General features: G+C 36.3%; 2 protein-coding genes across 5 annotated transcripts in view; one reads left to right on the top strand and one right to left on the bottom strand.

The window, feature by feature from the left end:
- ZNF654 (zinc finger protein 654) overlaps positions 1-1,268 on the bottom strand; it is a 53,278-nt gene extending 52,010 nt beyond the window's left edge. For 2 of the 4 annotated variants that reach the window (XM_021714096.1, XM_021714095.1), the window contains exon 1: positions 1,105-1,268. The gene's annotated coding sequence lies outside the window, so the exon portion shown is untranslated. The remainder of the gene's footprint in view (positions 1-1,104) is intronic. The other 2 variants (XM_021714094.1, XM_008061360.2) reach the window with 1 other exon arrangement.
- Positions 1-24,177, top strand: part of CGGBP1 (CGG triplet repeat binding protein 1) — an 80,105-nt gene that overhangs the window by 48,437 nt on the left and 7,491 nt on the right. The window lies entirely within an intron of this gene.

Below are 24,177 nucleotides of genomic sequence, written 5' to 3'. Positions count from 1 at the left end.
GGGGAGGGAAGTAGTATAGGCTGAGTATTCCTTATGTGAAATGCTTAGAACCAAAGGTGTTTTAGATCTTGGATTTTGTAATATTTGCATTTATACTTACTGGCTGAGCACCCCTAATCTAAAAATCTGTAATCCAAAATATTCCAATGTGCATTTCCTTTGAGTATCATGTTGGCATTCAAAGAGTTTCAAACTTTGAAGCATATTGGATTTCAGATTTTTGGATTAGATACTCAACCTGTAATATTGCTTTTCCCACCCTACAGTGGCTTGAAGGTCTGGTAACTGAACAGATTATTAACTCCTTTACTTGCATTCTCCCAAACTATCTCATTCCCTACTCTATACATATATTAAAATGTTTCATAAGATAATACTTACCCTACGAGACACAATGATATTCTCTGTTGCATTTTGTAATGGCAGTAAATGACTTTATAACCCATTGTGGTGGTGTGAGTACAATTTGAAGCAAAAATAAACAACACATGAAACTGTGACTAGCTCTGTTGTGTTTCAGTAATCATTCTTCTGTCTGCTTTCTGTCCCCCAGAAAACTGTAGAAATCTTTCATTCACTGATAACTTTTCTCTATTTTATTTTCACTGTGTGTCTCTTTTACTATGATTTTAGTTACAGTAAAGGCTCCTATGGGGGCAAAAAGGATAAATACGAATGACCAATTTTTAATCTTTAATTTGAAGCTCACTACAACCATTTTTAAAAACCAGGAGTTTCCTAATCTCTTTCTGCCCTGATTTAAAGTCCTTCCGCTAACTATGATGGCCTAAACTGCTGTGTTCTGGGACTTAAACATTAGAACTTGCCAAGGCAATCTGAACAATTAAAAAGGAAAGGAAAGTGCTTATGGTGGCCAGAAGAATCTGCATATCACAATTCCACTTAACTCTTAAACGAAAAATAAAACTGGTTAAATATTCAAAACCAAACACTAAATTTACTAAGTACTTAAGTGAAAAAGTGAAAATTTATTTTTGAGGAAAGACTTTAAGAAAGGTTTCTTTCTGAGAAGAAACAGTAAAAAAAACAATTCTCAAACACATCAAGAAAAATAATATGTTATAAAATGTAAAGCGTACTTACACAGCAAGGCTACTCAAAACATATTGTACGTGCTCACATTCATCTGGGAATGATGCACTGGCTGATGTGAAACAACAAAGTGCAGTCTGAAGAACCTGAAGCTGTGGCAAAGGGACCTGCCATCTTCCAGCATAATCTTCCACCACCTGATAGGGAAGCAATCCAAGCATTACTATCAAAAATGTTCTCAGCATCCTGAGTTCAAAAATTTGCATAAAACTTACTGGATAAATTAAAACACTGGTACAGCATAAACACAGGAGACTGGGGGAGAGTTCTGTTTATTTTCATAGTATACATCTGAAAAGGAAATCAATTGTTATCTTTGAAAATGTGGAAAAGAAATATAGTATATGACTGACTGTACTTTTCAACTGCCAAATCTTTACCAAACTTAGTTAACAAAAATTGCCCTTTACCTCCCATATCCAGCTTTTGTCAAAATATCAATTATTTAATATTTTAAATATTAAAATACCTAGAGTAGAACATAGAAATGACCAAGCCATCAGTATTATCATTATTATTCATAAGGCATTGTCAGAATGGTAAGATATGATGTTCTGATTATGATACAGTAAGATGATATGATGCATCATGATGATGCATGATGCTCTAATTATGAATATTTAATTATACAAATACAGTCAGTCTTGACTCTGTCACTTAACTAGTTTTATGAATTTAGATAGGTCATCTTCCTTCTCTGTGCTTTAGCTTCTTTACCATAAAATAGAGATAATAATGCTTATCTTGCAGGTTTACTCTGAAGTTAAATTGAGGTAATTTATGAGAAAACACTTTAGAATCATAAATTGCTATAAAAATGTTAATTATGATCTCTTATATGCTAGAATGCTGTATTAAAACAATGTATTAAATTAACAAAATCATCATATAAAACTATCACCTGCACGCCAAATTTAGCCTGCCATCTGTTTTCGTACAACCATGAGGTAAGAAAGGCTTTTCCAATTTTAAGTGGTTGAAAAAAATATCACTTTGTGATATGCAAAAGTTATATGAAATTCAAATTTCAATGTTAATAAATAATATCTTATTGGAACATAACCAGATTCCTCCATTTATGTGTTGTCTATGGCTGCTTTCCTGCTGCTATAACCAAGTTCAGTAGTTGTAACAGAAACCATATGGTTCACAAAGCCTAATCCACACCGTTACAGAAAAAGTTTGCTAACTTGTGATATAAAAGCTGAGAAAACTAGAATACAAAAGCCAATAATGCTCAGAGTCCAAAGGACTATCACCCTAATCACATCCTATCGGGAGACAATTTTCCATGGGTTTCTCACATTTCTACAATTTTTTCAAAAAGCCCTGACTTCATTTTTCAAAGACATTTTTAGGAAGCAATATCGAACAATAGAAAGGATCTCTCCAACCACAGCAGTGAACCTGTTTACTACCTAGCATACTAAAGATATTGTCTCCCTCTAGGGCAAAGGTCAGGCAGATGTGATTGCAGACCATTATAAAAGATTGGGGGGTTCCTTAAACATGGGGTCCCTTAGCTATGATGAAGGGTAGCATCCACCCAGGCCACTCATGTCAACCGTATGAGACTTAAGGGAAAAGGGAAACTATCAGGAACATGAAGCTCATGTTGCTCGCTGTGCCATGATTAAATACTTCACACATCTCTCCAATGTTTCTGGGAAAACACAGATGAAAAAGAAAGCTACAAGAGATTATCTCTGTACACATGTACCACCCCTCCTTCTAGATCCTACAGGTCTCCCTAGTTGGAAAGTTAAAACTACAACATGTATGCTGGTCCCAAGATTTTTCTAAATCACCCAGGCCAAAAAAGAAAAAATGCTAAATATTGGTTTCCTGGCTCTAAATTTTCCCTTCACTAGAGTCTTTGATCAGCGTTAGTGCCTTTTTCTGGTCACCATATTATCACTCTGGTGCCACATAAAAAAGAGGTGCCACATAAAAAAGAGCTTTCCTTTTTTGTCATATAATAATACTTTTTCTACTTTGTTACCCAACTGCACTGCAAAATCTGCCCTTGCCTGTGGGTATATATTTTTTTTTAAGAGTCAGGTGGAAAAATGAGGCAGGTAGAATGGCAGCACAATGGAAAGAGACTACTTTGGCATCAGACAGACCTAGGTTTAAATTCCAGCTCTGTCACTTTTTAGCTGTGTAGCCTTAACAAAGTTATTAAACTTCTCTAAGTTACCTGTAAAATAAATGTAAGACCACTTTAATCACAGACCTACTGAAAAACTAAATAGGACAAGTATTAAAAGCCAGAGTAATTCCTGGCATATCAACAGCAAGAGCTGTTATTACTAGTGTACTTTGCTTTAAGGAAATAAAATGACAAAATTATGCTTGCTCTGGTGACTATTTCAGTGCATCAGTATGGACTGGTTTATTATTTGTTTCCAAACATCATTAATTACAACAAATTTTATTCACTTTTAGCAAGCCAACAGGTCACTCCCAAATAAAATCTTTTAAAAATGACTGCTGAGTTTCAACTACAGTATTTAGTCCAATTCTCATCTGACAAATGAAGTATATACGGCAATGTAAATAAAATGTTCCATGCCTGAACAGATACCCGAAGATTCACTGTTTTTACAATTCTCCCTAGAGAATAAAGCTTTTTTTCAAAACTGCTAAAAAAAAGAATCACATCAGTTTTACCTTTTCTTTCAGGACAATCTTGTGGAGGAATTTTAAAATTAAAATCATATTGTAAAAAAACAACAAAATGGCTTGGAAATAGATACTAATAAGTTAAAAGTTGCTTAGAATCTACAAAAAATATCATCGATAGAAGCAAGCAATCTAAACCCAATTCTTTTTGAGACCTAAAAAAGCACACAGTTTGTTCAACTCACTTCTCCTTAAATTGACATTTCTACAATGTTAAGGTCCTTAATAGGTTCTGAAATGTAATGAGACTAAACCTTTCCAAACTGGAAAACAGAGTAAGCATCTCTAAATATTAATATTATTATACAATCTTACTGTCAAAAAGAATCAAGAATATTAGCCAGTTCAAACTACCAACCAGGGCACAAATATTCATTACAAAAAACACTCCCAGAGAGTTAACCACCACAAATATTGCTACTGATGGGTAGTTTACCACTGCAAATGACAATTTATTTAATTTTACAGGTACATTCACTAGAAAATTATGAAGCAAAAATTGTAGCATCCACCTACCAGTTCTAATTTGAAGTTTAAAATTATATGAACAAAACAAACAACAGACCGTCATATATTATAAGGCAACTATCTGATACATCTTTATTACAGTCTCTTCCCTAGATTAAATAACTGCTGTCCTTTCAGCTGCTTCTATTATTTCTCAATAGTTTACATACACAATTTTCACCATTCTTATTAGCATATTCTGTTCACACTACAAATTGTCCATGTTCCTCTTAAACATAGTTTCCAGAATGGAACATAAGACTACAGGCAACTCCAGTAAGAATCAGTGGAACTTCCACCTCCCTATTTTTGACTCTGATTATATTAATGCAGTTTGCCATTACTTATTAATTCCGAGTCAGCCAAAATGCTCTTTTGCATACATCTTTTATAATTGAGTTTTTAACGCCATAACTGTACATTATTCCTTCTCACTTTTCTCACTCTTAGTTTCAGTTCAAACCTTCAATACTGCTTTTATAGCTGATATGTTAGCATTTCCTTCCAGTGTGTATCACCTATGCATCTGAAAAGGTTTTTTATTTTATCATCAAAGTTGTATACTAAAAAAGTTTACGCACATTCATAATAGGGCCAAGTTCAGTTTCTTCAGCTATACTTAGGACCATTAATATCTTATGGCTAGAGTGTTCTGTCAGTTGCTAATACAAATTCACCCTCATTTCTCCATCTGTCTATAATACCATGAGAAATTTTGTAAAAAAACCACACTGAAATCTCTGTATGTTGGGTCTGTTACATCTCCCATATCTACTGCCAGATATATAATACATTTTTAAGAGTAGAAATAAAAACATAGAATTATCCGATTTAATGAACCTACAGTGATGGCTAGAGATAGACACCTCTTTCTAATTACGAACAACCATTTATTTAAAAACTATTCATTAGTTTTGTTAAAATAGTAGTTATACTACTTTTACTAGTCATGTTTCTATAACCGATCTCTGAAAAATAGAATATGGACCAGGCACAGCCTGTAATCCCAGCACTTTGGGAGGCCAAGGCAAGTGAACTGCCTGAGTCCACGGGTTCGAGACCAGTTCGAGCAACTTGGCGAGACCTCGTCCCTACAGTAAATCAAAAAGTAACTGGGTATGGTAGCATGTGCCTGTAGTTTCGGCTACTTGGAAGGCTGAGGCGGAAGGATCGCCAGAGCCCAGCAGTCGACATTGGCGTGGCCAAGAGCATGCCAACTCAAAAAAATAAAAGAAAGAAAAATAGACTACGTAATCATATCTAGACTAACAACATCTCTTCAGTTCTGTTTCTTCAAACAGAGGTTCTGTTACTGAGGTTCTATGCAGTGTTCCCTGCCCCCACAGTATACTGGCATGTCACTTACCTGAGAGATTTAAACTTATTTAAAACCCCTTACCAGCTTTTCCTTACTATTTTGGTCTTTAATCTTTTAACCACACTTAGTTCCTAATCTGAAAATCATTCATCTTATTTAAAAAAATTTTAAAAATAAAGTAGTTGCATTTTTTACAGGCACATGCTACCCAAAGCAGAGGTCTATCCCCTTCATTCGTATCAGTTGATTTAATAGAAGATAATGAACCTGCACAAGAATGAATGAAATTAAAGTTATATTATAGGAACTCATTCCAAGAAGAAAGGACGTCTATCAAAATCCTACTCAGCTATTCTAACACAGAAATCAACCAGATACACACAAAAGTTTGAAGTATAAAGGGTATCATACTTGCTAATACAGGGATTTCAGAATTAACACATTAAACATGTTTTATATTAAATACAAATAAGCTTCACAAAGCAATTCAGCCTATGAAGTAGCTTTAGTCTTATAATTTTTCAATATTCACATAAAATCCAACAAATGTGGTGAGTCACAGAAAAATACAGTGAAGTTATAACATAAGACTGTACAGAATTATTTCTACACTAAAAACCAACTTTGGTTTTGAGAGATGATTTCCATTAAACACACTGTAATTAAGTCTTTGAACCAAGATATTTGACATCAATATTTAAAATCAGTTGTGACTCTTTCAGCTTTTTAAATAGTCTGTTAAACTACATTCTATTAGTTTGCACTTGAGTAATAAATATACAGCAAGTTTCATTTATCTTTCCCATATGTTATTTAGAAAAAGCATATTTATTCCAGAAGCAGTGTATCTTTTCTGACATTCCCACAATTGAAAAATTTTCAATATATTTCAGAAATGAAGAACAATGCCCATACAACATTTAGGTCCATAACTTTTTTTTTCTCTTTTGTAGCCATCAATATTTTCTGTAAGCCAGGGCAAAGAACTAGAAAGCAGGATGTCTATAGCAGTAGTGGAAGAAAGATGAATAAGGAAGGTTAAACAACGAAAAAGTCATTCAGAATTATCCTCCTCCAAAATTTGTCCTCTTTCTAAATTCTGGTCATAATGAGTTTGGGGCAAACTTTTTCTCTTTTCCTCTTGTTCATAAAATAAGAACTTATTCCCTCTCAAAAACTGCCACTGAGAAAACAACTCTTATCCTTCCCAAAAATTCTCTTACACCACAGAAGTGAAATTAATAGTCCTAGTGAGTGCTTAATGTATGGGTCTGGTTCTCATCTCCTTCTTGAGTTTTCTACACCCACCACGTGAGGCAGGTCGGGGTCCTCCATGTGGCAGCCTGGATATCTGCTTAAAGATTCAACTTTCCTCTTATAAGCAGTAAGCCATTTCAAAGGCTTTAGATGAATGCTGATCCCTGCCAATTTTTCATTTGATTCCAAAATCCATGGAGAGAGTAACATATTAAATGTCTCCTTCATAAATATTAAAATTGGTGCATGGACAAGGGAACTGCAAAATATATGCACAAGAAATACATATAGAGCAAATTAAAATAGGGAGTGAACAAACACTAACTCTAAGACCAGGTTTGCTCAGCCTCAAGAAGGACTAAATTTGTTTAAAAAGATAATACACTCACAATTAAAACAGCACTGGAGAACTAAAGAAAAATAAAAGGAGGGCACACTGATTAATATGGAAGAAAAGACTGACTTCGTTAGGAATAAGAGTTCACTCTTCGAGGCTAGAACAGACATACCTCAAAAAAGAAAAAGGAGGCCAGGCACTGTGGTTTACACCTGTAATCCCTGCACTTTGGGAGGCCGAGGCCTGAAGACTGCTTGAGCCCAGGAGTTTGAGACCAACCAAGGCAACATAGCAAAACCTTATCTCTACCAAAAAATCCAAAAATCAGCAGAGCATAGTGACACGCACCTATAGTCCCAGCTACTCAGTGGCTGAGGCAGGAGGATTGCCTGAGCCCAAGAGATAAGAGGCTGTAGTCAGCTATGATGATGCCTGGCACTCCAGCATGGGCGACAAAGTGAGACCCCGACTCAAAAAAGGGAGAGAAAGGAGATATACATATATACTACAATTGTTGTTAAAGATGAAATTGGAAGGGGGGAGGATTATAGTTTTTACTCATTAGAAAGGCAGAGTGGGCCGGGCTCAGTGGCTCAGTCTGTAATCCCACCACTTTGGGAGGCCGAGGAGAGTGAAATGCTTGAGCCCACGGGTTCGAGACCATACCAGGCAACTTGGTGAGACCTCGTCTCCACAAAAAGAAAGAAAGAGAAAGAAAGAAAGAGAGAAAGAGAGAGAGAGAGAGAGAGAGAGAGAGAGAGAGAGAGAGAGAAAGAGAGAGAGAAAGAAAGAAAGAAAGAAAGAAAGAAAGAAAGAAAGAAAGAAAGAAAGAAAGAAAGAAAGAGAAAGAAAGGAAGGAAGGAAGGAAGGAAGGAAGGAAGGAAGGAAGGAAAGAGAAAGGAAGGAAGAAAGGAAGAAAGAAAGAAAGAAAGAAAGAAAGGAAGAAAGGAAGGAAGGAAGGAAGGAAGGAAGGGTAACTGGTTCCAAAAGTACCTAACAGAGGGACAGAAGGTAATTACAGGATAGAAATCACAAGAGTGAACCAGACGGGAAATCCAACTATGGCAAAATTCTTTTTTAAAGTTAGACAGAAAATTGATATTAAGAACAAGTAGAAAGCCACATCTTGAAGGTGAGGCTACTATACTAGGTAATATAAAATCTAGAGAGATTTGATAAATAAAAAAGCAGGGAGAGTACCTCAAAATACTTGAAGCAGATACATTAACTATTCAGTTTAGTTACTACCATGGTATGGCATGGTGCCATAAAGGAAAGTATTTCCAGGAACTCAAAATTAGGTCTCAGGGGAGCAAACTGGAAAAATTCTGTAGAGAAATAAAATAAGAGGTCAATCTTGGGTTTGATGTTAGGTTGGTAAGATTTTCTCAAGTCAGGGAGATGAAAGTGATCAAACTTTGCTTGTTATTGAATGATTTTGAGGAACTCAAAACTTGACTTTCATCCCTAACATTATGGAAGAAATTACAAGAGATAACTGAAGGACTAAAAAGTAAAGAGAAAGGAAAAGGAAGGAGGGGCCAACTAAAAAATAGGCTAAAATGTAAACAAAAAAAAACCCCCAGCTATGTTTATCTGAAATGACGTTATCCTACTACTGCTGAAACAAATGTGGCAAAAGGGAATGTTCAAACTGCCAATTAAGTAGAATAAATTATGCAAAGCTAGAATGATTAAAAGCAGAGCAAAGAACAGGTCTAAGACAGGAAGGAGCAGACAAGACTTGTCTTCACTAAGCTCTTAAGAGCAGCTTCATTGTAGGTAAGCGTGGATGGTTATTATCCAAATACGAATATGGGACACAAAAAGAGTTTTTATTATTTAGTCCAATTGACATAAAAATGTCAGCGAGAGTGGCAACAGCCTACACAGCACAAGACTAAAATTGTCTTGGCACAAGTTTGGGACAGAAATACAGATGCAAGGGCGGAGCATTGGGGCTGTGGAGATTGCAAGGCAATGACTGTGCTTGAAGCTTTACACACAAGTAAGTGTCACACTCTTTACAAGAGGCAGAAAGAGCTGCACCACTAAACAGATTCCACATTTATGTCAGCACAGGAATACCAGGAAAACACAGAAGAAACTGAAAGCTTTTAATATGAAGGGAATCTGAAGTAGGAAACATCAATTAAGACCCAGTGCCCGGGCCTTCCACCATGGATATCTGTAAAGTTTGCACAAAGATGGAAATTCAGATACTACTTGCAGGAAGGAATAAATGTTTGAGCTAAGAGTTCCCTCCTCAAAATATGGTAAATATACAGTGGCATAATTCACCGCTTGATGAGTCTTCCAAGGAAAATTCAAGCACAGGTTATGGACTCTGGCAGATGGTACAACTCATGGGCATCCCGGTGAGGGTCAAACCAAAACTGATGCGGTGACCTGTTTTCTGTGCATTCATCTTTCCTCTGATATCACTAAATTCCACCGACAAAAGTAATGTAAGTCAACCGTACTATGTACGAAGTCTGGGAAATCACCAGTGTTTCTAAATGTAATGGGTACTGGGCTGGGTGATGTAATAAATGTTTGCCCTACTGACATTCAAGACTTAAAAAAGACACGAGAAAGGTTAGAGGTTACATAATTCTCCTTTAGGGGTATGAAAGAAGCCACTCCCAGTTAGAAGGAAAAAACCCCAGCTAAAGTTCCTGAAAAGTTCCCGGCTGTAAACCACAGCTACACAGGAGAAACCCATTAGCACTGATTAAGCAGCATGCTAGGAAGGATGGAATTTAGGATCTTAACATCTCTTTAGAATCTAACTTCTCTTTGTGAACTCAATGAGTGATAATTCATTTGAATAAATTTGATACATCATTATTTTTGTGGACACTTGGGCCCCTGTACCAAAGGTGCTTACATTCCTAAATTAAAACCTGAAAAAAAACTTCATCACAGGCTAATCTCTAAAACATAGAAGGAGCATCTATTAAGAAGTCTTACACTCCAAGTACTGAGGTGTTGCTAAAAGGAGAAAATAAATTACGGGTTCTATATTTTGATAAATTTATAATAAATTAATTGAAAATCTACTATTCTTAAAAGAGGATGAGTATCCTCAAGATTAATAAAAATGTACATTGTGCCTACTGAGTAACAATTTCTGTTCCTTTTTTTAAAAAAGAATGCACCAACTCTTCAAACTCAATAGAACCAAACTATACTTGTTCATTTAGATCCCTTAATTGTTTCTTCTATAATTTGTTAATACTATCACCATATTCTCAGATATTTAGCTTAAAAACCCAATGCAACTTTACAGGATCCTTTGGATCCACAGTTAGCAAGATGCTAAATACTTTATCATCCATGGTATTTCTTGAAACTGTTCCTAGCATTCTATTTTCATAGTCATTATCAAGTCAGGTACTCAATTCCTCCTTTTCTGGAATACTCCAATAGCTTACTTCCTCTGTGTAGGCTTTCATTCTTTACCTCCTGTAGTCTATCTTAAGACAATATTTTAAAGTTAATAATAGCACTGGCTTTGCACTTAAACTCTCCATCATCCCACAAAATTCAAAACCTTAAGCCAAGATCTGGACCAATCCACTTTTCCAATTTTAATACCTACCAATACTTTTCTGACTCTGTGCTCTAGAGTCCAGTGGTTCTCAAACTTTAGTACACATCAGGTTCATCTGGAAAACTTGTAACAACACACACACACACCCCCACACTAGACCCTAGCCCCAGAGTTTCAGATTCTGAATGTCTGAGGTGGGGGTCAATAATTTGTATTGCTAATAGTTTCTAGGTGATGCTCACACTGCTGGTCTGGGAATCATACTTAAGAACCATAGTTGTTCTAGTCAATTAACTACCACCATTCATAAATACACTATCTACTTTTTCATACATTATCTGCTCTACTTAGATTGTCCTCCCACCCCATACCACTTCCTTTTTCATGCCTACATTTTAATACAATTCTTTTTCCAGTCAATTGTTATCTCATCCAATAAAATTTTCCCAATTACCTCTATTACAAGTAGTATGTGTTAGCCTGCAAAGGAATTCAAATAGCGGCACTAATCAAAGTTGTACTGTTTTAGGGTTTATATTTATTCATTCATTTATTCAAGCCTTAAAGTGCCCACTATGTACCATCTTCCCCGATACCTTCGTTTTTAGTAAAGAGAAAAGCAGTAATTGTGTACTTGCCTCGAAAAAACAAATAAAACACAAGGTAAGGGGAAGAGGGAAGGATAGAGATGGAATACTACTGCTCAAGGATGGCTTCCATCTCTCTGATAAGGATATTTGAGCAGCCTCGGGCAGCACACCATATAGGAATCCAAATGAAAAGTGTTTCTGGTTGACAAAACAAGGTCAAGAGGCAGATGCATACAATGAGCCACAAAAAAACGCTAGGGTAGGTGAAGGTAAGTAGAGGAGGGAAAAAGGAGTAGGAGACAAAGTCAAAGAGCAATACAGGGCCAGGATTCTGGAGCTTTGCACCCCACGTGGCTTCGACTCTGAGATGGAAAAGCATGGAAGGTTTGGAGATGCTCTTTAGAAAATAAACCGTTAGCTGGGCTTGGTAGCGCGCGCCTGTAGTTCCAGCTACTCGGAAGGCTGAGGCGGAAGGATCGCCAGAGCCCAGCAGGTAGCGGCTGCGGTGGCCGGGAGCGGCCACTGCACTCCAGTCTGGACGACAGAGTGAGACTCCAACTCAAAAAAGAAAAAAAATAGAAAATAAACCATAAGAGGGAAAAGTTGAAAACAAGAACATATAGGTTTTTGGAGGTATTGTGGAAATCTTTCCTACCTTTAAACAAAATAACAATGCAACCATGTATTTTTCTATCGATAACCTAGCTTATTTTTTTCTCCTTTTCTAAAGCAAAAGGGTCCCTCAGAGCACTTACTATACCATGTTGTGAAAGGACAAAATCCAGTATGGGAATTTACATCATCAAGCCTGACAGCTGGTGTCAGTGACATGACCTTTATCATCTGTCCCCATTGTTTTTCTAAGATCTGGTTTCTTAGGTCGACCCAAGTATAACACAGTTTTATTTCTCTCTAATCTCAAATGAAGCTTTTGTACAGGCCAGTAATGAACTTTGAGCACTGGTCCCTATTTTTTATTTTCAATTTGTCTTATACATTGCTGTAATTCATTGTGTATGTTTACTTGACCGTAATATTTCCCCCTACAAACCATCAAACTGTCACCCAATAAACCATAAGTTTCTAAATGCACACACACACACACACACACACACACACACACACACACAAACAGGGCATAATATAATCCAGGGAAATGATGACTATGGTTTGGATCAGGGTTATAATAATAGAAGTAGCAGTCAGATAAGTCTTTTCACCCTTTCTAGATGATTCGGTTTCCTGAAGGCAAGGGTTGTGTCTTCTTCCCTATAATCACCAAAATGAAGTGTGTCACATAATACACGTTTTTGTTTTTCCCTTGGAGGGATACCTTTTACACAATTCACTCATAGCATTTTACATATTTAGACCTATGCCTAAGATAATTAAGGATAATTCAACTGATTGGTATTAAGAAAAGGTGCTTTATGTGCTAGGAGGACCCAAAATAAAGCAGAATTATTTTTTAGAGAGCAGGTCCTTGTAGTACAGGCATCCCCCATTACGTAAGTGTTCTGGTAACCTACGGGCATCCATGTACCAGCTAGCATTGTTGTGAGAAGCAGTGTTCAGCTTCAGAGAATTTTTTTTGGAGATTCTTTCAACACATTTGCCCATTTCATGATGGGTGATTTACGAGCACACCTGTCCATAACGCAGAGCGTTCAGCAGTTTTTGAAAAACGGCATGATCCCTATGCCCCACTCTCCCTCCTTACCCAATCTCACCCCAGTGACATTTTTTGTTTGTTTGTTTCCCTGGATGAAAAAAGTCCTCAAAGGGAAATGTTTTGCCAATGTGGAAGAGGTAAAACAAAAAACGACAGAAGCACTAAAAGACATCAAAAGTGACGAGTTCAGAAACTGTTTTGAGCAGTGAAAAAAGCATCTCGATGGGTGTATTGCATCAAGAGGAGAATACTTTGAAAGTGGCTGAAATTTAAACATGTAAGAATAAATACGTAATTTTTTTATAAATAAACTCCAGGTTTTTTGGGATCCCCTGGATTGTTCAATAGACACATATATAGCATTTTATGAGCATTTATAAGTCACAGCATTTAATAGTTGTTGAAGTTAACTTTAAAATATAAAAGAGAAAACAAAGAATCTTGAAAGTTAAAGGACAAAATGACTTCTATTAACAGAGAAATTTTTAGGAAACTAAAGATAATAATTTCTTATCTTTCTTCATAAAATAAAAAGTTAAAGGGCTGCAAATAGAATTAAGTGCCAGGAAGGAAAGCAAAAATTGCATATCCACTCTAAGTTTATAAACACAGTATGACAGAATAACACACAGGAAATCAAAGTAATAAGTAAGAAAAGTTTGGTTAAGTTTTAATATTCTCATAACTCTGTCCTAAGTTTGCCTCCCCCCTGCAGTCTGATTATGTTATGTGTATTCACTATGCTGTATTTGGATAATAAATGAGAAAAAAATCATCAACCGCCGCACTGCCCAAATATAACCATCACTAACGTTAAAGGTTGACATATCACCCTATTCTAGCTATGTGTCTTGGGGTAGTTGCTTAATCTCTCAGAGTTTCAGGTGCATCACTCATAAAATGAAGATAAAAACAGTATTTATCTGATAGGGTTGTTGCAAAGAATAAATGAGAATCTAGGCCAGGGACTGACATACTTTTTCTTAAAGAGCCAGAAAGTAGCTTACAGGCTATACATTTTTCATCCCAACTACTCAATCTTGCTGTTGTATCATGAAAGCAATCACAGAAAATATAAAAATAGATAGCCAAATGCCAATAAAGTTGATTTGCAAAAAAAAAAAGGCAGTGTTATTTGTGTCACAATGGCTTATAGCAAAGATTCATAACTTTTTGGTGTGCTTGGATTACTGTTGGGTTGCTTTGTTTGTCAAGTTTTAAAATTCTTAAAGAGAATCTGCTTTAAAAAGAAAAAAACCTTGGATCTGCTCACCAAGAATATACGAATACAACTTTTTACAAAAATAATTTCAGAGGGTTTGCATACTTCCTGAAGTATACAAATGGTTCTTAAGGATTACCACCAAGAAATCCTATTTATTTATTTCTAGTAAAATAGCTCGTTTGCTATTTCCCTTTTTTTAGACTGAAAAACATAGTTTATTTAGAAAGTAAATGAGAGAGAGAGAGACAGACAGACAGACAGAAAGAGAGAGAGGGAGGAGATTCACCTCCCCAAGGTAGGAGAGGGGGCCAAAGCTTAGGAAAACATGGTGGCTACAGCTTAAAGACCACATGGCCAGACCAGAGCTTAGCAAAGCAATGGCCTGCTATTTCTTTAAAGCACTTCCCCCTATAAAATCCAGATGTTGAGTACAGTTGGATTAAACTAGTTCGTATGCAAATTGTGTAATCCCTGTTCATTTTTTTTCCCACTATTTTTTAACTTACCATCACATTATATTTTCCTAGGTCATTACATAAACAAAGAAAACATGACTTTTTAATGGGTGAATAATAATTTATGAGAGATGAAGATATTCAACTATTTTAGATGTTCCAGTTGCTTTCTCAATTTAATTCATTCATTTATTTTACCTGATTCAAAAGGTACAAATTGTTTTAAGGTTTCTGATATAATTTGGTAAACTGTACTCCAGAAAAGTTATGATTTTTACTCCCATTAGCTGAAAAAGAGACATATATTTCGCCACACACTCATAAGCATAGAATATATGTAAATTTTAGACTTTACTAATAAATGATATAATCTGAGAGATCTTTGGCAAGAATTTTCAAGGGATGGCAAAAGCACAGATAAAAACCAAAAATGCACATTCATTGTATTTGGAACTGGTAGGATTTTTAGATATTCAAGGTTAAATCTAAGTAATACAAAGAGACTGAAACTTTAATCATTTAAGATAAATATTTAAAACACACCTTCCTGCCTTCAAAACACAAAATAATAAACATAAAATAACTTCTACTGGTTTGTAATCATTATAACTTTTGTACTTGAGAATAACTGCTATATTGAGCCATTGCTTTGGACTTACCTAAATATACGCTTTCAGGTGGGTTGAGGGGGAATAAAAGAGTTGAGAATCACTTGATAGCTTGAATTTGATTTTTTTTTTTCTCTCTCTCTCCCATTTATGAACATCCTTAGTTTCTGCTGCCTTGCATCTTTTTTTATCACTGTTCACTACTTCTACTAAGTCAAAGACTGCCTTAGGATGCTATAGAATATATCAAATACATATGCACAGATGCTTGATACCAAATGCACAGGCTTAGATATCTAATGCATATTCTTAGATATAATACAATGTATACGTATAATGTAGTGGCTAAGTGCACAGGCTGGCTCTTGACAGTCATCAGACTGGCCAAATTCCAGTCTAATTATCACATACTAGCTACATGACTTAGTCAAGCCATTTAATCTCTCCTAGTCTTAGTTTTCTGATCTGTAAAATAAGAATAATGGCACATATGCTGTAGGGTAGTGGATTAAATGAGATTTAAAAAGGTAAAGAACTGATCACAGTCCCTGATACATGGAAAACACTCAAAATGTGAGTTATATACATATATAGAGCGTTCCAATAATATTTCTCAGATATTAAAACAATGCACACACATCAAATCATTGGCAAAAATGAGTGAATATTTAGAATATTTCAACTTTAAAGTAACCAAAATATACTAATTAATGAATAAACTGTAGCTGCAAAAATGTATTAATAAACTGTGTACATGTTTTATTAGGACATTATACATATATGCATATTTTCACAGTACAAAGAGCAATGTTGTGTACCTACCTATTAATATCTACTGATACAACCACTTCTCTTCCTTCTGTCTTTCCTCCTTTCACTTCTATGTACTATGTTTTGCCAGAGATGAAGCCAGAAAATGAACCTGTTCCCTTTTTCTCAAAGTTGCTTCACTGACTAGTCACAGTCTACACCAAATCCTGAGTGAACGTAACTCATTCATGTTCTCCATGTTTTCATCTAGGCACATAAGCACCAATGAACAAAGGTGCAGACGGGTGGTCATTTCTCCACTCACCGTCAGCAAACTCAAATCGTTCTGTGGGTCAGTTCAATACACCTCTCCAAACAGCTGTCGTGTTAGCCCACCATTCTCCTTAAACCACCAACTCCAGGTACTCTCCATGTACTATCTCCACGTACTCCCAACAGTTGAACTTTTCTCCTACCCCAACGCTCCAATAGAAAGGAACCGCCAACCTGTACTTTGAATCTTGTTCTTCCTTCCCTTCAAAGGTCTTATATCATAGATTATCCTACCGTTCTTTTCTAAGATGTGTCTTCCTTTAAAATAGATCATGCTAATCAGATTTTAAACATATTCAATTCTCAACAGTCTTTTTTTAATTCTTACTTTCAATCCACAATCCCTCCAGTTACCATCCATATCTTTCCTTCTCCTTCAGAGGTTATTGATACACTATTCTTTGTACTTTGAGAGTAACTGCTATAAGAAGCCATTGCTTCTGGCTTACCTAAGTATACACTATCGGGTAAGTTGAAGTGAAATAAAGTATTGAGAATCACCTCTAAAGGGGAACTTCTGATAGCTTAAATTTCTTTTTTTAATCTTTTTATATCTATTTCTTCACCTCCAACAACTCCAGCCTGACTTCTGATCCCACCACCACATCAAAACAGTCCTACTTAGAGTCACCCAAGACTCATGCTAATTCAATGACTGGATCTCAACAGCTTGCAATACATGCCAGTTACTATTCACCCCATCCTGAAGCATTCTCTTTCCTTGCTTTCTGTGACACTACAGTTCTCTGGTTTTCTCCAACTTCTTTAATCCTTCTCAGACCTCATTTGAAGACTCATCTTTTCCTACTGAGCCATTTAATTTGGGAATTCCCCAAGCTCCATTTCTCTCCCTAGCCTATATTCACTCCACACGTGAGCTCATTCACACACACGGCTTCAAATACCATCCACACAACTATGCTAAGCAGACCTTCCTTCTGAGCTCGGGTTTCTGTAAATCCATCTATCTTTAAGATCTTTCTTTGGATGAAGCAAAAGCACCTTAAATTCAACATGTTCAAACTAAACCAAAGAATCTCAGCAGAGCTGAACTTGCCCAAGAATCCAAAAAAAGTCAAGCCTCCTATTAGTCCCCATGTACAGTAATGCATACCATTTCTTCATAGCACTTCCCCAAATCATAACTACACACGAAAACAGGACAATGCCCGTTTGCTCACCACTATAATCTCCCGTGCCTTATCGAACTGACAAGCCTCAATATTTACATCAATGACTTCTCTACTGCTTAGACAGAGAGTCTTTCAGCTATTCTCATATTCACCACTGCTTTAGAGAGCTGGTTGTACACAGAGCCGACGTACTGGACTGACTTTAGGACCTATGTACTGCATCTATCAATCCACCTCCTCGTGTTTAGTTTGCACCAGTGCTCCACCATCCCCTAATATCCTTAACATTCTATGTCAATATACACTTAGAATGCCATTCAAGTGATCAGATTTTATTGATTATATTTTATTTCTTCAAATAACTCACCATATACATTTTACCAAAGGTTTCTTCAATGTAATTTAACATTCTCTTTTTTGTTTTTGTTTGTAATTGTTAAGGTATAGTTTAGCACATTTTGGCAGAAAAGTCAAAAAATTCAGTGCCAGTAATAATTGTATAACTGGTGCCTTATTTAAATATATTTCCCCCTTCCATTTACCACAAAATTAAAATTGAGATAGATATTTTTAAGCAGTGTAAACGAGTGGCTATTTAGAAAGCAATAATAGTAATATATTTAATGAAAGACAGCATATAAGTTAGTGAAGTTGAAGAGCTCACTGGTCAGCCTAAAATGACTTTCATAAGTTTTTTTAACCAATTAGTTTTTTTAAAAAGTATCTCGTATATTTTTGGAAAACAATAAGATAAAATATCACCATACTCAAAATAATCTTGCATCTAGTTCTAGAAAATAACCTGTAAGCCGGGCTCGGTGGCTCAGCCTGTAATCCCGCGCCTTTGGGTGGCTGAAGTGAGTGGATTGCCTGAGCCCGCAGGTTCAAGACCCGCCTGGGCAGCAAGACCTCATCTCTACAATAAATCAAAAAATCAGCCGGGCGTGGTAGCATGTGCCTGTAATTCCGGCTACTCGGAAGGCTGAGGTGGAAGGATCGCCGGAGTCCAGCGGGTCAAGGCTGCGGTGGCCGGGAGCGGCCACTGCACTCCAGTCTGGGCAACAGAGTGAGACTCCAACTCAAAAGAAAATAAACTGTGAGGTAGGGAAATAAAATAAAATTTATTTTCTATACTTTAATTTTTCTTTGATTATAAAGGTAGTAAGTTTAATGTTTTAAGATCTAAGAAATAAACAAATATACAGAAAAAAATAAGATTTAGCCATAAACATACCACTACAAAGTCATCCACTGCTGACAATATTATATTTCTTTCCGGTCTTTTATTTACAAAAGTGCAATTACCTGTCTGCTTTGTCTTTTCAGTAATTATTATAATATAAACTGTTTCCCATACGAATATTCTTTAAAAGCATGACTGTTTGGGTAAAAGGGACACAAAATTCCATTACATGTACCAACCCTTCTAATATTGGTCATTTAGGTTATTTTCAATGATTTGCTATTACAAATAATAATGTCATTATGAACAACTAGTGCAATTCAACTCTGAAAGTCAACTTAAAAAGGCATTAAACAACAACAAAAGCACTTAGCTCCTAAATATAGCCTTTAAGATCTAAGGTTCATTTGTTTTTTCATAATTATAAAAAATAAGTCGACATCTTTCCATGGAATTCACCTTTTATGAACACTAGAAATGTCCAAAATGTGCCAAAATCTGAAAACCATTTTTAAAAGCTAAAATTTTCATTTGCAATTTAGAAACCAAAATAATTTTACCAAAAGGAACACCAAGTAAATCAAACTAAATGAAACTATTTCTAACTGAATAGTCACTTCAGAATCGGTCAAGAAGTAGGATACCCTTTTCCAAAATTAAATAAATTATTGCAAATTATTTTTAATTCTTTTCATTTTCCATATCTAGTATTCTTTACTGAGCTAGAAAACAAATTTCAAGTTAAATGGGGCTGATTGAACACGCATTGACTTCTGATCCCACTTGAAAACTCCACTGAAACAACAGCAAACATTTTCATTTTAAAAGACCTACACCCGCAAGGACCAAAGGAATGAAAAAGGAGAGATGTCTGTATTTGGGTAGCTGAAAATTAGAAGGATGAGTGGTAACTGATTTAACAGACCTGAGAAACCGAAACCCCAGTCATCCTGGAGGGAGTTCCAGAACAAGATGATGTGTGCTTCAATCAGCCCCAGAACCCCTGAAAATCTCAGGAATTTGAGGCTCCACATACCTCTGAAAGCAGAAGTGAAGAGTCCAAAACAAAAAGATGAATTGAGCATCTCCTCCAGGTACTCTCCTTTTGCAAAGCAATGAAAACTAACTCCTAATTCTCTGGAAAGGCTGAACTGTAAAACACTCAGACACAAAGGGCAGAGGGGAAGTGGGACAGGAGGGAGAAAATAATGGGTAAAATCCAAGTGTACACACCGAATGTGCTGAAGAGTGAGACAGTGAGGTAGCCCCCACCTGAACTAGGTCAACTGATCCCATCGACAATTAAGGAAGAACTTATTTATAAACTTGGAGGTAAATACCAAAAGGAAAGAGATGCAAGCAATTGCCACTGGAGACTGAGAAGCAGAGCAGGAAGGGACAGAACATGACTGCCATGTTTTATTATGGGGTCAGAAATTATGGGGTCAGAAACCAGTAGCTGGTTGCCTCTGTAATATCCATTCTCATTTTATTCCTTCCTTACTAACAGAATCATAGACATATGTTGATCAGGAAGAAATTTAAAAATTTTTTTAACTTCCTAACATTATTTTCAGATGGGGATAACTAACAAGACAGAAGTGGAAGTCACTGAGTAGGATTTTAGGAGTTGTTCTAGCTGACCCTATACAGACCCAGTTCCTGACACTTGGAAGTCAAGATGTCGTGGCCGGAACTCCAGCAATTATCTTGGATCATGAGACAAACTCAGGATAGGAAGACAAGGATAACTAATAAGAAAGAGCAAATGATAAGGCTACCATGCAATCTATTCAAGACTTATTACTTGAGAAATAAATGCTGACCTTAAGTCACTTAAGTCAGGTCTGTATTAGTAGCAAATGCAACTCCTGATATTTAGGCCTTGCATGACTTTTTAAACTATGTAAATGGATAAAAATTTATTGAAAGGGTTCCAATAGCAAGAATTGGTAAAAATGTATTATGCCTTGAGAAACTACTCATAGAACTATAACTATAGTGTTAATAAGAATTGTTTCTTCCTAAGACAAAAAAAAAATTTTTTTTTGAGTTGAAGTCTCACTCTGTTGCCCAGGTTGGTATTACAGAGGCAGATCACAGCCAACCGCAGCCTCGACCTCCTGGACTCAGTCCATCCTTCTGCCTCAGCCTTCCAAGTAGCTGAAACTACAGTGTGCGCCACCACACCCAGCTATTTTTATTTTATTTTTTAATTTTAGAGACAAGGTCTTGCCATGCTGCCCAGGCTGGTCTTAAACTCCTGGGCTCAGGCAATCCTCTAACCTTAGCCTCCCAAAGTGCTGGGCTGACAGGCATGTGCCACCATGCCCAGTCACAAATTTTAATTTCTCTAAAATAAGAGACATTAGCATGTTATTTTGTAAAACAAAGAGCCCTTTCTTCTGTTAAAATTGTCTTTTAAATACCTATTACAGTGCCTGCCCCACAGGAGTTACTTAAAAATTATTTGAGGATCATTAACTACTTTTTGTCACTTATGTCAGCATTACAGATGTAGAGTACCTACTGAAAGTTCCAACATAAGAGTATAGCAAGGTTTCTCAGCCTCAGCACTACTGATATTTTGGGCCAGAGAATTCTTTGTTGTGGAGGCTATCCTGGGCATTGTAGGATGTTCAGCTGCATCTCTGGTCTCTGTGCACTAGATGCCAGCAACAAACCCCAATCATGACAATCAAAAACACCTCCTGACACTGCCAAATGTCCCATGCAAGAAACAAAATCTGAGACTCCTGCCAGAAAGAAAATATCCTTAAATAACAGAATTTAAGAATGGTAATCACTGCTAAATTTTTTTCTAAAGTCTATTGTGGGAAACAAACTATAAGCTACCTACAGATTAGACAATCCTAATGTCCCTCTTATATCCTCAGAGGATTTCACAAGACAGAAATATAAATAGCTTCTATTTAAGCCTATCTACGTGCTAGGTAGAGTCCTAAGCACTTTATGTTCATGCTCTCATTTTATATTCATGACATCCTTACGGGATGGCTATTAACCCTGTAGTATAAAGCAATTTTAAAGTCTATTTTAATCAACATTTCAAAATGTTTCCAAAAATATTTAATACTCACTGTATTCACTCTGGCACTGAACTCAGAAAGTAATCTTGACTTGATTAGTTTACAATCAATTCATGGCAAAAATTGTAATCTATTTTATATTTGGTGACAAAATAAATTTTTTAAAATTTCAGGAACGAGAAATGTCCATAGGCACCTAACAATTCAGAGAGATAATTCTCATCTGTTTCTTGAAGCGCTTTTTAAACTTTTCATCCATGATTCCCAAATTACTTCCAGTAAATTATCTTTTCCTTTGCACCATTTCCCAAAAAAGAAAACAAAAAATCCCTGCATAATTTTTTGAGGACTTATTTGTCATTTCAAACTGCCTTTCAGTAGAAACTGAAGGCTGTGTTCAAATCCCAGCTTGAGAGCTACTGGAAGTGAAGATAAACTAACTTGCTCAGTCCTCAGTTTCAACTATGTAACTTGCTAAGAGAGTAAGGCTAAGAGAGTAGGCCCTTGATAAGAGTTTTTCCCCTACCTTTCATCCGCAAAGCAAATTAAGTATGTGGTCAGGGCCAATTCTATTAAAATATTTACTGAGAGCCTACTAATGACAGCCAAGAAAGGAGGTGATAGGGCCGGTTGGTTCAGCGTTACACTGTATCTTCTGTTTTACTTCTTCTTCCTGGTGAAAGACACAAAAACCTCTCTTGAAAAGAAGTGTTCCTTCCTCTCTCCCTTTACCCACACTACTAACTGCCAAGAAATTTTGATTCATATTTCCCTCTAAAAGGACGAAGACAAATTGAAGTCTTTCTTCTCAACACAACTAGGCTGTGTGTATAATTCATATATTTAGCTGTCGCCCACCAGAGTGCATATTATCCATTTTATGGATTACTCACGAGTAAGTCATTTATTAATAAATACAAATCACCTAATATTACCCTCAGTAAATGTTAGAAAACCAAATCTTTAAAAAGAAACAATCTTTGGGCATTAGATTATATAATGCACTGCTTAATTTGCTGGCAAATAAAACAGAATTATTATGGCAGCATTTTAGTAATCAGCAGCTAAAATCCAGCTTAATAAAGGTAATTTTTTATTCCATCTAAAAGTCTTAACATAAAAAAGGACTTCACGAAGCTCACCCGCAAAGTAGAACCAAGACAGGGACTCCCCGGTGAACAGTCCTTCTGGTCATCTAGAGTATTACAGACTATGTAATAAGGTTTCAGGTAAAAGGTGATAACAAGAAAGTAAAGCCTAACACTCATAATTCAGCAAAATAAAAGAAAAATTCATCAAGTTATTCCTGTTTAGTTTTATTTTCATGGCTGTTTGGGAGGCAATGAAATTGTCAACTTCATTTGTTCGTAAAATATTTTACTGTCACTATTCAGACACTGTACTACCCAAGCTAAAGCTGTTCATTTGTTCTAAAAATTTAACTCAAGAAGCAGATAAGAGTAACTAAAAGTTCTCAAAAAATGTTCTAGATCTAAAATGAAATTTCAGATTCTATAGCCATTAAGGGTTTACTTGATCAGGTAAATCAGCAAAGATAAACATAACCAAACCAAGTTCCTTGTTAATGATATAAAAAGCAAAACAAAATATATTAAAAATATCAATTGTATCCTAATTTTCAAAAACTTAAAATTCCTGCAGATACAAAATCTACCAATAACATGGTTTCTAGACGTAAAAGGTGTATTTAGAAAATAAGTGCTCTAAAACTCTAAACCTCTAAATCCAGTGAATGCCAATGATCTATTATCTAAATAAAAATCAATTTCAAGAAAGTCACTAAATGGAGAGCAATGCCAAAGAACTTGACACACCCTTTCAACCTCCAAACCAACTTATAACACTGCGGGGGGGGGGGAGATGAGATCAAAGGCAATTTAAACCAAAGCATTAAAAACTTACCTGAAAATGTCTAAATCCTTTTTCTTTCAATGCTAGGAAGGGCATAAAATCAAATGTCAGCAAGCACTTTGCCCACTTCTGTTAACTTTATTTCCTACATCAGAATGAAATTAACAGCTAACTGATCCAAACCCTTTACATATTTGCTCATTTAACTACTATTCCTCTTTGACAGAGGGGAAACCGAGGCATGGAGAGGTCAAGTACCTAGTCCAGGGGAACACAGTTAGGAGCTGGGGGAGCCAGGACTTGAGCTCAACACATGCAAAATAACAAGCACATCTTAAAAGGGATGAGACAGAAAAGAAGCGATTTTTTTCCAAAACGGCTTGCACAACCAGAGTGTTGCGGAGGAGAGCAAAACGTCTAAGTTGTCAACGTCAGCAGGCGAGGGTGCAAACTTCGCCCCCGACGGGACTGGGCTGCACGGACTGCAAGCACGTCGAGCAGCGCCAGCACGGCGACAGCCGACCAGGAAGCCG

This window comes from Carlito syrichta, unplaced genomic scaffold (genome assembly GCF_000164805.1).
Source record: "Carlito syrichta isolate Samal-C Ts95f unplaced genomic scaffold, Tarsius_syrichta-2.0.1 Scaffold305216, whole genome shotgun sequence".
Lineage (NCBI taxonomy): Eukaryota > Metazoa > Chordata > Mammalia > Primates > Tarsiidae > Carlito > Carlito syrichta.
This window is presented reverse-complemented; position numbering and strand designations above follow the sequence as displayed.